This window comes from Aythya marila (assembly GCF_965140915.1).
Source record: "Aythya marila genome assembly, chromosome: 2".
NCBI lineage: Eukaryota > Metazoa > Chordata > Aves > Anseriformes > Anatidae > Aythya > Aythya marila.
In genome coordinates, this window is record NC_139043.1 from 33,981,670 (window position 1) to 33,997,201 (window position 15,532).

At 43.0% G+C, this 15,532-nt stretch overlaps 1 protein-coding gene across 8 annotated transcripts in view; it reads right to left on the bottom strand.

The window, feature by feature from the left end:
* Positions 1–15,097, bottom strand: part of HYCC1 (hyccin PI4KA lipid kinase complex subunit 1) — a 42,433-nt gene extending 27,336 nt beyond the window's left edge. For 3 of the 8 annotated variants that reach the window (XM_082752199.1, XM_082752206.1, XM_082752205.1), the window contains exon 1: positions 15,023–15,097. The gene's annotated coding sequence lies outside the window, so the exon portion shown is untranslated. Of the gene's footprint in view, positions 1–904; positions 976–1,205; positions 1,226–3,051; positions 3,569–13,696; positions 14,749–14,878; positions 14,899–15,022 lie in introns of those variants that run through there. The other 5 variants (XM_082752203.1, XM_082752201.1, XM_082752204.1 and 2 more) reach the window with 5 other exon arrangements.
* Positions 15,098–15,532: the final 435 nt, after the last annotated feature.

Here is a 15,532-nt window from a genome sequence, read left to right on the forward strand (position 1 = left end):
GATACAGTAAATACATGCTACTTAGAAAAAATGTAAAATTATATTGAGAACGATTTTTACAAATACCAAAGCTGTAATGAAAATTCAAACAATATAGCAAGCACTACACAGCATTTCCCCCCCCAAACATCTTGCTTTAAGGAACATCAGCTTGTAATTCCCTTTGAACAGACTGGCTTTTTCCTTGGCCTCTTCCTTTAAGTCCCTGTAAAGAGTTCAGATCTACAGACTTTGAGAATTTCTTTAAAAATTAATAGCAATAAAATAGCTTTTGTCCATACAACCCCCACAAAAACAAAACTTTGACTAAAACTGATCAGCAGCTTTCAATGTCCCCATGCTCCTCACTCCAAAAGCCTTACAGGCAGAGCCATTTGGACATCCTGATGGAAGATCATTGCAGGAAGGAGAGAGAAGTCGCAAAGATTCAAATGATCCCACAAAATTATTTGTGATGGATTTCAGTCAGGCTGTCATCCATCTGCTGAACTTAATGGTAGACACATATAACGTGTCTATGTCATACTAATGTTAGACATATTCTTAGCTTACACCATGCGTGAGGCAAAGCAACTTCAGGCAACTCTCACTGCACGTCTTACTACGTTCTTTCACATTTATCACATGACAAAAACATGCGTAGGCACTGCAGCCCAGCTAGCACACAGCAAATTTATCTGTGCATTTTAGCCTGTAAGTTAGAAGCGCTTTGGAGTATTTTCCTCACGTGGACTAGCAGCAAGAAATAGGATTCATACTACATAATAATCAACAAACAAGCTTCCCTAGTGGAACATCTATTTAAAGTAAGCATACATGAAATCATACAGCCCTTGCTAATCTCTAACATCAGAACCCAAAGGAACTCGAGCCCTAATATCAACAAGAAAAGAATCTAACTTACATTCCACTCAGTCCGCAATCCATTTTGATACGGCTTGAGGTAGGACTTTTCTGGATCTGTTCCCAAGTAATAAGCAGACTCTGAGAGCTGTAAATTGATCGTGCTCCATTCTAATACTATAATAAAACTCTCCATATATCGGAGATGGCATTTTTTGCTTTGCTTCAGAATGAATGGTACATCTGGAATAAGATACCAAACAAGTTTGCCTGGCAAAAGCAGAGTTCTTTGAGAGACTTCTACAAAGTGGCTGCAGAGACAATCCTTTTTTCATTACAGCACAAGCACACCAGGAACTTACCAAGCTTTTAATAGAGGCAGGGAGAAAAAGTTGCTACGCACCAAGTTGGTGGAGAACAAGCCAAGACGAATGAAGCTACATTCTCTGGCAAACCTACTAATGGGTTCAGCTACTTCAATGGCTTTCATTTTCCATGTCACTCAAGACTTTTTTAATCTCCTAGTATCAAACGATGGCCTTGAGTCAAGGCACAGACAACACATGCACAGGCTGTTCTTAAAGAAAATTCTCACAATAGGTGGCTTTCCTATTCTTTAAAGCTACCCAGCCTTGGTAGAATTTATCCACAGGATGTGTGTATCTGAATGAACTCTGGATTAAGTACAAGGAGGTTGGACTTGGACAAAGAATGAACTCTTGAGTTCTGCAGAACTGACCTTCTGGAGTCACTGCACTAGGCATTTGCTAGTGGAAAAAACAAAACCAGGAGCCAAAAACTGCTCAAGTCCCATCCTCTGGGAACTGCTGGAAGAAGAGGAAAAGCATATATTGTGCCCTTACTTAATATGAAAAGCATCTGTTTGGAAGTTTGTGCTATTTGCTAAGAAATAACCTTTTCTTCGTCTTCAGCTAAACAGATCTAAGAGCGGAACAAGATTTTTAAGAACCAACAGCCAAATTTGGTTCCTAATTCCCTGAAGAGGAACAAAGTAAACTTGTGAGCATTCTGTTATGATGCACCAGGTCTGTAAGAGTCCAAGTCCCTGGTCCTTATGGTTTTGTATTCTACGGCAGTTCCATTTTCAAAAGTAGGGAACAGCTAATTAGGACTCAACCTTTATTTTTCCCCCCTCCTTGTAAACCCTTTGAAGTGGTACAATTAGCATTGGGAACTTTTTAAATCAGCTCTGTATCTCACATCAAGTTCACTTAAGGACCACAGTCTATGCTTAAAATTCATGCTGCTGAACCCTCTTCTCTCCCAGCTCTTTTCAGAGACAAAGGCAAACGTTGGTAGGCCTCAGAAGAAGAAACATAACTTGGGCAAGTGTGTTCTTGACTAAATTGTCAGTGAATGTATTTTCCTGATGTTAATGCACAGCTTATTCTACTGATACAGTGCTTTATTCACTTATTATGGAATTTCAAATATTGTCAAGCTATCCTGTTCAAACAGATACCTGTTGTTGCAGTAATAGATAGCAAATTAAAGTCTGTCAAGAAAACAAACCAAGGCTGCTCTGGGCTCCAAAAACCACTCTGGCAAGTTCCACAAACCACAAAGGCCAGGTGTGACTTCTTGACATTTTTCAAATTTACTCTAAGGGAAAGAAACAAAAACCCCATTGTGCTAAGCCTGAAAGTCACATGCTCTATTCAAATACACAATGCAAGCAATGCTCAAAGACTCTGTGTCAAATACTCTCTTGTAATTGCTGCCTTCTGTGTAAAAGGAGGCAATGTCAACTAGCTAGCTATAGCTGCACCAAGCATCACTGACTCAAGCTCAGACAAGTTCCTAAAACGACAAGAGAGCTGTTCAGCATCTTCTCACAGGAGAACAAGTGCTAGGGCTCAGAACAAGCGGGAGGAGTTCCCGAAAACAATGCAGAGAAGGCATACATTGAGTCCCACGGCAGAGTGGGTTAAGTCTACAGAACTGCACAGAAAAAGGAGCCTGAATGCATTCGTGGAAGAAACCCATGCACAGCCATTACATGTAAGAGCACATCTTTGTGTTCAGAAAGCCAAAGTCAAAGATGATCCCCCAGAATACTCTTCCAGCCTTCCCTGTCACTATATGCCCTGTTTTCCTCTCTAAGAATCTATGAACAGCCCTTGTTAGACAGAAACATCTCAGAAGTTCTGGTCTGACTCCATGTGGTCCCAACCTCTGCCAGCTTACCTTCACAACTCCTGTGCTAAAGCTATACCAAGACAGCAGTTTTGAACACCCTTGTTTCCAGTGGTTTTCAAAGGTTACTGCACCTGTGGAACTGAAACGGCAGTCAATTTGAATTTCACGTCGCCAAGGCTGTTTTTCAGTTTTGCTTCTATTTTTCTCCCCCGTCCATCAGCACTAAGCACCTCCTTAGCAGGTTACACTTCAGATGAGAGCCAGAGGTCAATGAACTTGCCCACGCCAGAGGCTTAAGCAAGATTTCCTCCTCTTGTGCATATACTCTCCTTGAACGGTTTACATTTGAGATATGACCAAGTTACATATCTTCGGGCATCACATGGAAAAAATCCTCCAAAAAAATACTCAAAATAGGTTCTTAAAAATCACACTGCTAATATTCAGACACAGACACTTCCATTCTGACAATAGTAGATAATGAAAAAAATAGTTAACGCTGAAGCCAGAAAGTGTACATTAACTAAACTGCACAGAAGCAACAAAAAGCTGCCTTAAATGCAGTTGTTTCTTGTGCTAGGGATACAGCACCATACAATACTGACAATTTGCAGCCCAGAAACCAATAAATTTAATTTTTATATCAAGCTATAACTCACCCTCCCACAACCCTCAACTTCTGTAAATGTGGAGAGGAAAAAAGCAACAGCTGAGCTCATAATGCCATTTATGGTGCTGATAAAGAGTCATATGGGCACACAGGACCCAGAACATGTCTGCAGAAAGCTTTCTCAAATCATGAGTGAAGGGTAGGGGCCCTATAAGCATACGCTTTAGGAGATTTTAATTCTGACCTTTGGCTGCTGGCAGTTACATTTGCTCAACTTCAGATTAGCAAACAACAATTATAAACCACCTTTGTACACCATCCACCTTGTACTTGCCCTTTACCAGGCAAAAGATAACTCTTTAAACACAACCAAACGACTCATGCCAGCCAAACAGTTTACCAAGATAGAGAAGTGAGATTCGCTATTGATTTATTCCCCTGAATTTATACAAGCTGTAGTAAGTCAGGTTTATATCGTTAAAGCTGTACAAAAGCAACTCTAATAGTTGGATGCCAAACTGGTGTAAAAATGAAATAAAAAAAGCTTAGAAGTTATTTTTTAAAATCGTACTTCACCATTTCTTCCTTACTGCTTTCTGCACAAGAGCACAGCCTAAGTACAACTGCAGTATTGCTAACAACAGGATCAGTCAAAATCTGTCACTGGAAACCAATTTGCCCTGGTCACATCCCATTCCCCAGCCTGCACAAGCCCTACTCTTTTTCAAGCTATTTCATTTGCAGTACAGCAAGTGTTAGCTTTTCTATCATCTGCAACATACCAAGAGTTAGATCCATTATAGGAAAAATAAAGAGCTATTACTTCCAAAACAGCTGTTCTTAGCAGCTGAAATATACCTGCTTCCTCTTTTGTTTTGGTCCATGCAAATGCTATTGTTTACATCTTATTAAATCTTTAAGAAAGAACAGACACAAACAGCTTAGTCTTGGAGAAAACAGGAGATCTAGATGAAAAATCTTGTTGTAAACAGTTTGTAGTTATTCTGGGTTAATAGAGTTAACAGCTGAACATACACAAAAATCAAAGTAATAGCTATATATCACAAGGAAAGACAATTTAAATTAAAGCAGTGTTAAAGGTAGTACAGCCAAAAGCCTAACCAACCATACCAGAATTAACAAACAGAAATGCACGGAAGGGAACAACATGCTAATACTACTACAGTCACCCAATCCACCCAGGTTATCCAGGCTTTGCATTAGCCCCAAAACCCCACACTATTCAAATCAAGGTATCTTCTTTATGCTCTAATAAGAAAGAACTAGAAAGCTTTAGAATTTGATTTTAATTGTTATCTTATCTTGCACCTGTATCTTGTGTCAGGAGTAAGAAACACCACAGTACACCACAGGGTGTTCTTACCACTTCTGTAAAGAAACGCAGAGCTGCAGAAGTTACCAAGTTAGAAGAAGCATTCTCTACACAGCTCTGAGCAAAGTGAAGTTACTGTTCTCCTACACCCTCATTCCCCTAAGCCCAACACATACCACATCACGATGCAGTCAGGAAGTTTCCCCGAAACCCAGAAAACAAAATTTAAGACGGTGAAATAGAATAAACTATGCAGAGATAATAATTATGTTGCAGCTCTTGTTTCAGTGCTCACACAAGCCTTGAAGCAACAACCAACAGTCTTTCCAAGAGCACAGAGCATTATTTTGGTGGCAATGCCATGACCTCTAGTTACCTACTTTGCATCCTCAAACTTCAGTGCTACTGTAGCTTACCTTTACTAGTAGTTACTCCCTTAATCTAACTGTCTGTGAAATCTGCTTGTTGCAAGCTCATTTTAAAAACAAGTTTTCCTTTCTGTGAAAATAGGAAGTCACCCCAGAGGTTCTTCTGAACAAATCAAAAAGAAAGGTGGCAGGTAATTCAGCAGTTGGAAAAGCTGTCAATATAAATCATGCATAAATAGATGCTGCACAACAGCTTCAGGATGACCTAAAAAGCACGCAGAGAATCGAGCAGTGGCTGTGCTTCACCTCCGAGCATCAGCTGCCAAAGGCACAGCTCCAGCACCTCTCCCACAACAGCGTAGTTTTGGCTAGAGCAAGCAGAAAAGAGTTCATCCGACAAATAGTTTAGCAGTGACTCTTATCAGAAGGCCAAAGACTCAGCTCACAAATGGACAGGAGTTGGAGCAAGCTCTTCACCTCCCACTTTTAATACTCTACACCTTCTACTTTTCAGTAACAGCATCAAGAATGCAACACTTGCCCAAAGCCTCTTCGCTCCACTGGCTGAGAGCAAGATTTTAGGAGGTTCTGCCTACTTCCAACCCCACTCGAGGTATCCGGTCCCTATCTGTTTTGAAAGGCAGAGATGCCTACTTACAAGCCAACAGAACCTAACTGTAGAAGACCGTACACAAGCCCCATGAATGAAGAAATTTCATAGCAGCTCTTGGGACTTCTTTTCAACAAGATCTTCCTTCTGCCTCCACAACGTGCAGGGAGCTCCACAGACTGAGAATTAGGTTGCAAAAGTTCCAGGTGCTTCAGAAGCGATTGTTTTATTTAGCAAAAAAAAAAATTAGTTAAGTTGTAAGTTCTATTATTTTTTTAAGTAATATTACGAGCATGAAAATATTTAAAGAAAAGTGTCTGCTCTGAAATCATACACGCCTTTGCCAGCTGCTCATACATGCCCAGCTGAAAGGTCCATCTGCAGCCTGAACTCCTGAAAGCATTCCCAAGCACCCACAAATAAGAATCATCCTTTCAAAGTAGGTCCATACATAGCCGAGAAAGCCTAACTTGCTGCATTTGAAACAAGCATCAGCCTATACTATCAGTATGAATTCTGGGATAGGTCAGTGATTTAGATGACCCAGAAACAGCCTTCAAAACCTTACTGCCCCTAAGAACAGTTATGGTGTGTTTACCCAGGGCAGGCCTGCAGTAATAGCACACTAACATCAACACACATGCTCAAATGTGACTGCAATGAAAGGGTTTGATTCTTATTTTTACTCCAGAGCATTTATTTCAAGCAACTGCTATGATACTTCCCATCACCCTGCTCTACCACTGCAACAACATAAGCATTCCTGATAACTTAATGCATCCCAAATATCACCTCCAGCGTACCATTCTACCATTTTCCCAAAGACCATGAGAGAAAAGCAGGAGCACTGCTATCTGGGATCCAGCACACATTTTATAGCAAAAAGAGACTTGTGGTGATCTACCAATAACTGGTTCAGTAGCTTATTTTGTCACGAAGAAGCTATAGCAAGCTGCATTTTCCAGAGGAGGGGCACATCAACACTGACAATGATCGTAGGACTTGGTTTGCTTGGAGTGGTTGAAGATAACTTTCTGTTAAGTTGCAGAACTCAAATGATCCATCAAGAAACGTACATAATGCTACATTAAATAGCTTCAGGAAAAGGCTCCTTTATCTCCACATGGCAGTTTTCTCTTTCTTCCTCATCTCTTCCCCACCAAGCTCTCCCACACAAGCCTGCTGTATCAGAAGACCGGACACGTTAATTTGAACAACATTTTCCAACACCGAAAAAGAGCTTTGTGTATTTTACACGCTTTATAAACATCAGAAAAACACTATTTCTTTCCTGATTTTTTTTTCATGTAACAGCAAGATCCAAACTTCTGTCTTACTCAGAATTTGGTATGTTTAAGATTTAAAAAAAATAACAACAACAGGGCATGGGTTCAATTTCTCTTTTCCTGCTTCCTTTATTTGCATGGTCATTAAAACTCAAGATGTCTTCTGCTCAAAACAGGCCTGACTTTCTAAGTCTATTCTTTATGACTTCCACACTTAATATTTCTAGAGTAATCAGCTGATCAGTACTTCAGCATTTGTTTACAAGCTCTGAGCCCTAGTTTGGAGCACAGCTTTCAGGAGTTTGAGTCTGACAACATCTCTGTAGCCTAACGACAAACTAGTTGAAATTTTTTTATGCAGTAGCCTGAAGTCTGTGGAGTTCAACCTGGAACCTCACTCAGTGCATTCTGCTTACAAGAGGCAACTGAAAAGTCATTTGAATTGCAGATGCAATTATGACAATACATGGAAATTGGTCATTGACTGCACATGTATTTGGGACACGGTGGACTCAAATGAACCAGAGCCAAGTAAGAGCAGGACAGCTTCCTAGCTCCAGGAAGCACGTTACGCTCATGAAAACTGCTGTGGCCACAGTAAAGAGGAGCTGTAACAAACCAAGAGCAAAGCAAGCTATCACATGAGGAAACACCAAATAAAATCTCAGTGAATGGCCACTTTTCAAACAGTACGGCATTCTTTTCAAGGGGAGAGAGAGTGTAATTGCACGATACAAAAAGATCATAATCCTATCATCTAAATCACAAGTCACATTCGATTTGAGGAACCTCTTAAATGTTAAATGTGGCATCATTTGGTTCCTGGTGGTTTCATCACCTAGTCAACTTCCTATTCACACTGTTCAGTCAGCTCCTCTGGTTGCTGTACAAGCAGAGGTTTCTCCCCTCAATGTCAAAAACACCCACATCCTACAAAGCTACTAAATTTATACAGGACGTTCACTTCTCTGCACTGAAAAGTGGTCATAAATGGGTGAGTTAAGCGGGTTAGCCACTGTTTCATGGGAACACAGATGAACTAACAAGCATTCCTTTACCAGAATAGGATATTTTTTAAGTACCACTAAAATGGGAATGAACCAAAGATTTCCGTGACTTCCTTAAGGAATGAATGTATGCACTATGTATGGGAACTGCAGAGTTTAGAGATCTTCTCTGTTTAGGCTAAGTTTCAGGTGAAAAATATGTGTCAGGTTTTCCCATTACATCTACGGCTTGCCAGCACCACGAGTTTAGCAGGAAATATCACCGCACAAATAACCATTACATCCTAGTAAGACCTTCCGGGAACCACTGCTAATGCACATGCTTCAGAGACTCTTAAACTTTGATGCAAGACAAAAAGGGTCATATTAAAAATACATATGAAAAAAAAAAGTTACTAAGGCAGCAAAGGAATTCAAAGGAGCAGAGACTGCATCATGTTAGAGTGGCTGAGTAGATTAGCAAGTGCTAGAAGAGTAGTTCTGCTACATTTGCAGAAATTACTGAAAAAGCAACACAACTTGAGCTCAAGCCTTCAAGCTATCTTGACCAACTTCAAACAATTCTAACTGAAAAGAGAATCCAGCCACTTCAAGCAGTATCATTAAGTACTTCGCAGAACAGATGTTTCCTTTGTTGTGTTTCACCAAGTGACATGCCAAATTTGATTGTCTGAAATACCGTGCTTCATGACAGCGTAGCAATGCTGTGGTGAAAATACCTGCCACTTACAGTAATGATGCAAAATGCTGCTGAGAAAATGGGGATGGGAGGGGCACAACTTTTTTTTTTTTCCCCTCCTCAGATTTACAATGAAAAGTCAATTATATTTTCTCAAGAAAGAGAGGCATTGGTAAATACAGTACAAGCACTCACAAAGCTGTGTGAGCAGATGTACAGAATTCCTGTCAAAGCCCATCACCTGCTCCTCTGGCTGCTGCACTGGGAATTCAGTTCAAAGCAGGGGGGAGAAAAAAAAAAAGGGAAAAAAAAAAAAAAAAGCAAGAGCCTATTAGTCTTTCTAGACCTGATATATAGAGTCAATATAATTGGGAGTGTGAGAGATGTAAGTGGAAAGACTACAGCTTATTAAGCCTAAAAGCTGCAACTGAGTAAAAGTAGTAGCATGTCCCCAGCATGTGACATGAAAACTGTAAGTATTTTAGCACAACCTCGAGAAGAGCAACAAGAAAGGTATTATCTTAACTGAGCAGAAAGCAACTGGCTCAGCCAGATGTGCTACTAACCACAAACTGTGGGAGAATATTCAGAACCTCACTGCCAAAATGTAAAGTTACTGGAAGGCACGTTAAACTGTTGCTTTAGTACCAAGCTTCCCTTCATTAGCCCAACACAAGGTGTTGGAAGCCACAGTCTGATTTTGCAACCTGCTTCACCTCTGGAAGAATACCAGACAAATTCATTCAGCCAGCAAGCACTAAGGAAAAATCTTACCATGGAAAAAAGTTTCCTTTTTTTGCCTGAAGATCCTATAGAGACAAACAGAGACCATACAGCATATCCAGCATGCTTACAGGATAGGCTGCTTGAAAACATCCAAGCATCCTAACGTTAAGAGATGGTAGATGGCAATAAAAACGATTAAATGAAGATTCTTAATATTTATTAGGCCAACTTACAACTTTTACTGATACTTGAGTCATTTCCTTCGATACAGCAAATACATTAGGATTAAAAAGAAAAGTACAAAACAATTTTATTTAGAAATGAGAACGGATTCAAGTACTTGAAAACAAACCACAATGATATAGTTCAGCCTTGTCCATCAACCAGGCATTCATGAAGACCTTATATTATCCAACATTAGCTTGTGCACAATGCTCAGACTGCTAGACAGCTTAATTATTGAGCATTCGACTTAATTCTCTACCTCCAATCAAAAGTCTTCCCACAAGAATCTACTTCATTTTGCAAAGGCTGCATATTTAGAGCATAACGGGCTTCCTCCCCCTGTTTCTAAAAGAAAATAAAAAAAGGACTGCAATAAAACATCGTAATAGTAGTGTTTAGTATTAACAAAAATACTAAGGCTGTATGCACTGTTCCTCAGGTTGGAGTTAGCACCTTGCTGAAGCATAAATATTTATCCAGTGCAAACAGCAGGAGCCCTGAGGAGACAGCAAGGCTTAGAGCACTGAAGTGCGGCAATTAGCATCCAGCACGGAGCAGGCTATGCTATTTTTAATTAAAGGTTAGCTTCAAAATAGAAAAAAAAAGTAACAAAATGCTAATGGTATCTTAACTCTTACCTAGGAGAGCTGTCTGTAACAGCTCTCTAAGCTACCCCAAACACAGAAAGCTTCTGGCACTAAATTTAGAGTAAGAGCACTTATTCCAGTCAGGATGGAGAGCAAACACTCGGTGACTCGTGCACCAGCAGTAGGCGTGTTCAACCGTTCAGCCAGAACTGCTTTTACCTACATCTCTTTGTTGTGCTTTGTTTGCTACAGAGCATTTCTTATCATTGGGGGCTAGAGACAGAAGAATGCAAACATACATCTGTTTTGGAGAGATAGCCCGTTTCCAATCTTCCTCTCCACAATCAGATGATATGCGACCGACTCTCCTACAACGCCGATTGTTTAAAAAGGAGTAAAAATGTTTTCAGACACGGTCTCATTTTTCATGCCACTCTCCATACACGAGAGTGATGATTACTGAGCACGGTCCAAATTCCACGTGCTTTATTGATTCCAAATCTAATAAATAATGCTCCCGATAACAACTGTTTATGGAGCACACATTAAATTTGTGCACCATTGGGAATTTACAACCAGGCCTTATAAACCGAGCCTGAAATAACCGCGGCACCATTCTCCCATTTCTGCCAGCGGGATGACAAGGACAGGTCACGTCCCGAGCGCTGCAGTGTTACGGGGGCTGCAAGCCACATTATGTTCATTCACTAGCTCCCCAGTTGCTACCAAAGCATGCGAGTTCACGCGGGGATGCGGCTAAAGAAGTCACCGTAAGTAAGGCGCCTGACGAGAGTAAGCCAGCGCTCTATTTTTATTCTGCTGGTCTCGAACCTGATCCTAATTAGGACAAAGGCTTCACAGCAGTTTCACCAGGAGGACTAAAACACTTAATATCCTGCATCAGTTTAGATGAGCAGTATGTTAAACGCTTGGCTCTTTCAGCTGGCTTTTAATATAAACCAGAAGGATTCAAGTTTGCAAGCTAGCAAAGTTCCAACACCGATTTGACAGAACCCTAACCACTTACAGTCAGAGAAGATGCAGAAGCAAGACCCTCAGCCTCGCAGAACTAAGAAATCATTTTAATGGCGTGCAGAGCTTGAGTGCCCTGGAAGGCGCTTTGCAGCCCTGGCATAATTAAAAAGCATTTTTCATACTTGAGTACATTTTTTTCTTCAACTACACTGACCTGACACAGATTCCAGTCTTCATCCTGACACCACTTTGTTGCTGCCTTCCAAGATTATCTCAAGAAGCATTACAAATACATTAATCCAATTTAAGTTCCTAATTAACTGATGATAATAAAACAATGTTTTAATTCCAACACATCCTTCACTCTCAAATGTGCATTTAATACTCCCCACTTCAATTCTGGCAGCTGAAGGCAGCGAGCGGCCAAAAAGGCCACTCTTTCATAAAAGAAAGAAAATACAGAATTTAAAGAAAAGATATGATGCCTACAATTTTACTTAGTGGGTTTGGGGGGTTGTTTTTTTTTTGTGTGTGTGGTTGAGATGTCGGGTTTTCTTTTGAATACTTCTATGATTAAACTGAACAGCATCAGCAAATCAAAAGCCATAGTTCTGTCAGACAGCAAACTATCAGATTCCAGTACAACAAGAACTTCCAAATCCATCCTGCCATAACCAAACCAGCATGCTGAGCAGTAAGTTTTAAGCACTTTGTATTTTCATAACACCACAGAAGTCTAGGAGGTTACACACAGCCACTCCAGTGATCAAGCTATTACGCATCAGTATTTGCACAGTCTTCAGTTTGGGAGGATTTGTGTGTGTGTTTGTTCATTGCGTATTTTTGTTGTTGTTTTTAAGCGTAGGAGACTTGGGCTCTTAGTTCTCCTAACCTAAGGAGACAGAGCATACACAGACAGCGAAGGTCATATCATCAGGCTTCCCGTTTCCTACACAATGTGACAGATCTCCTGGTTAAACTTCACACTTATTACTCTGGCAGACCGACTGCTTGGTAACTGTTAGGATCTTCAGTAACACACAAGTGCAGCGACTCGTGCATAATCCCCATCTATGCTAACAAAAGCACCTGCACAAATCCAACGGCAGACTTAAGCATAAGCTTGCACCCAACCTTGCATTTGCTAGACAGGAAGCGTGCCAGGTTATGCAAAGAGGGCATTTACCTAAATGAGGGCTTGGTAATGAACCTGGTGATCCAACTAACTGAGTTAAGTCTAAGCTGCTCCCAATGGAGGCTCTGCATGTCTGCAGAGCAGCCAGGTGATCTCTGTAAGAGTACAAGACCCACTGGGTTCGAATATTATCATTATCATAAACATTTAAGACTCATTCAAATGCCATTTGTAAGCCTCAGACATAGAAAGCACTCTGCAGGCTCTTATTCCCAAAGGAAAACCTGGGAACTGTGACTTTTCTCTTACAAATCATGCAGATTTCTCAAACTTCCACAGAACCTGAAACAAAGTAGCGTCAAGTTGAGCCATAAAATGCATATTAATTTTCTAATCAAAATAGCCAGACAGTAGGCAACGTTTGAAAACTAATGATAGTAAGATAAATCTCCAGAACGAACAAGGTGGTTTTCACGTTGCACATGCTAAAAGAAGTCACAGATCAGAGATAACCTACCTACCCTAGGGTAGGATTTAACGAAAAGGCATTTCTTGATATGAACGTGTTTCCTTGTGTGCAATAACGTACCAAGAAATAGATTAATTCCGTGACTTACTGCTAGGCTTGATACAGTCATAACATTTGCATCAGTAAGTGGGCTCAGAGCGTAGGGCCAGCCCCATTGTGCTAAGGAAAATACAGATGACACATACCACTTACAGGGCCTAGCCTTGCAATATCTTTCGCACATTCTTGTTTGCAATACAAGTCTTTACAAATTAGAATCCAAGTGACTTAACCATCCAGCTATGCCTGTGAACATGTCTACCATGAACTTTCCCGAGTGAAAGGGAACCCTCCCATTCCTGTAACTATCTCAGAAGCTTGAGATGATTCTGCCCATAAAAGCCTTCTTCCTTGTAAGAAGCATTCTGAGTAAACTTAACTTGTCTCCTAAAACAGCTCAACACTGAAAGGAAGTGAAATGCTAAAATTAATAAATCATCCGCAGCAACACGAACTTCCTCAAAATTGTCACCCCTCTGGTAAAAGGCCTGTTAGAAGCACCCTGTCTCACACAAAGGTTAGCACAGTAAAGAAGAAGCCGAGCTTTGCATTTCAAAAGTAGTATTTTCACGTTGTCTCCTTACTCTGGAGGAAATAAACGTATCCAAGCACAACGCCAGATGGATTCAGCTCAACTTTAAAGTTCGTTACTATTAGCTCAAGTATTTCACTGATGAAAGTAAAATAGACTGGAAGTTAATTTCACCAAGTTTTCCAAGGCTACTGACTTTCCACAACTTAAAAAGAACTTGTTGGAAGGTGGAGATGACAACAAAAGCACGGCACTGTCACAGAGGAAGGCATGCTGTGAAAGGCACAAGCTTCTGAAAAGATGCTTTGTAGCATCCAGAGGCAAAAAAAAAAAACCTGCAGAAAAGCCTTTTAAACGCAGTGACAACCAATCCTCGGCGTCGCTCTACACTTTGCCACCTAAAACTGCTCCTTCGCGGTGTCTTGCGCTCAAGTCGCTTATCAAACAACACTAGGCATGAAGCCTGAGCGTGCAGCTGACACAACTACTTAGCGGCGATCAACAGGAGCTAATATTTGATCCCTCTACGGTCGTCGCGTGTATCGGCAGCCGGTACCAGCAGCCAGCAGAGATCGAGCGGCGTTGCTAGACACGCACTCCTCGGGTACCGAACCTCTTCCTCGAGGACACCCAACTGTCCTGGCAGAGCTGGGCTCCGGCTGCAAGAGAAACGAGGCGGGCAGCTCCCGGGACCACGGGAACCAGCCCGCGGGCGTTATTTCTGCCACGGGTATTGCCTCTGGGAGACGGCGCGGGGCGAGCTGCCGCGATTTGGGGCGGGATGAGGCGATTTGGGGCGATTTGGGGCGCGTTTTGGGGCGCTCTGGGCTCGATAGCGAAAGCTCCCCCGGCACTGCCTCCCGCTGCACTTCCTCCTCCTCACGCCGCCCGGCCGCCAACTCTCGCCGCTTACAACTGTTGCTGCCACTTCTCGGAACCCCCTGCCCGCCCCGCACCGCGGAAAAAATAAATAAATAATTAAATAAATAAACCAATAAATAAAACGGTAAAAATGAAAAATAAATAATAAAAAAAAAAAAGGCGGAGAGGGGACGGGCGGCACGCCGCGGCACCGCTCCCGCTGCCCGCCCGGGGGGCAGCTCTTTGTCTGCCCGCCGCCGCCTCCCGCAGCCCTCGGGGGACGGATTGGGCACGGGGGGGACCGGAGCCGGAGGGGCGCTGCCCAGCCCTGCCCTGCCCTGCCCTGCCCTGCCCTGCCCGCCCCGGCGGGTACCGGCACGTAGCGGCTGCCCCCGGGCCGTGCGGGGCTCCCCGCAGCCGTTGGCCGCCCAACGGCCGCCGCCGTCCCGCGCGGCCCCGCCGAGTTCCCTCAGCGGCCGCGCGCCCCGGCTCGCGCCGCGCTCCCTCGCTCACTCACCCCGCCCGCCCCGCGGCGCCTCCGCTGCTCACGGACGCGCTCGCCCGCGGGGAGCGACGGCGGGAGGGAGGCGGCGGGCTGGCACCGCCCGAGCGGCCGCTGCCTGACGGCGGCGCCGGCCAATGGGCGTGCGAAGCGCGGTCACGCTAGCCAATGGGATCCTCTTCTCGCCGCCGGGGGGCGGGGCCGTCCCGCGGGCAGCGCGGGCGGCGCCGCGGGGCTCTGAGGGAGCCTCGGGGGGGGCGGGCGGCGCCCGGGGGGTCCCGCAGCGGGCTGAGGGCTGGAGGTGGCGCCTCCCGTTATAAGCACTGCCCTGTCCCTGCCTTTTGGGGTCGGTCCTGCTCGGGCTGCTCCGGAGAATTGCCTTGGAATAAAACGGAGCGAGCATAATTAGCCACTTTTTGTTTTAATGATAGTTCTAATTTCATTTATTTTTTTTGTTTGCGACGCTTTCCTTGCAAGCGTGCTTCGGGGATTAACTTTTAATCCTCAGGAGCACATGCTTAGGGT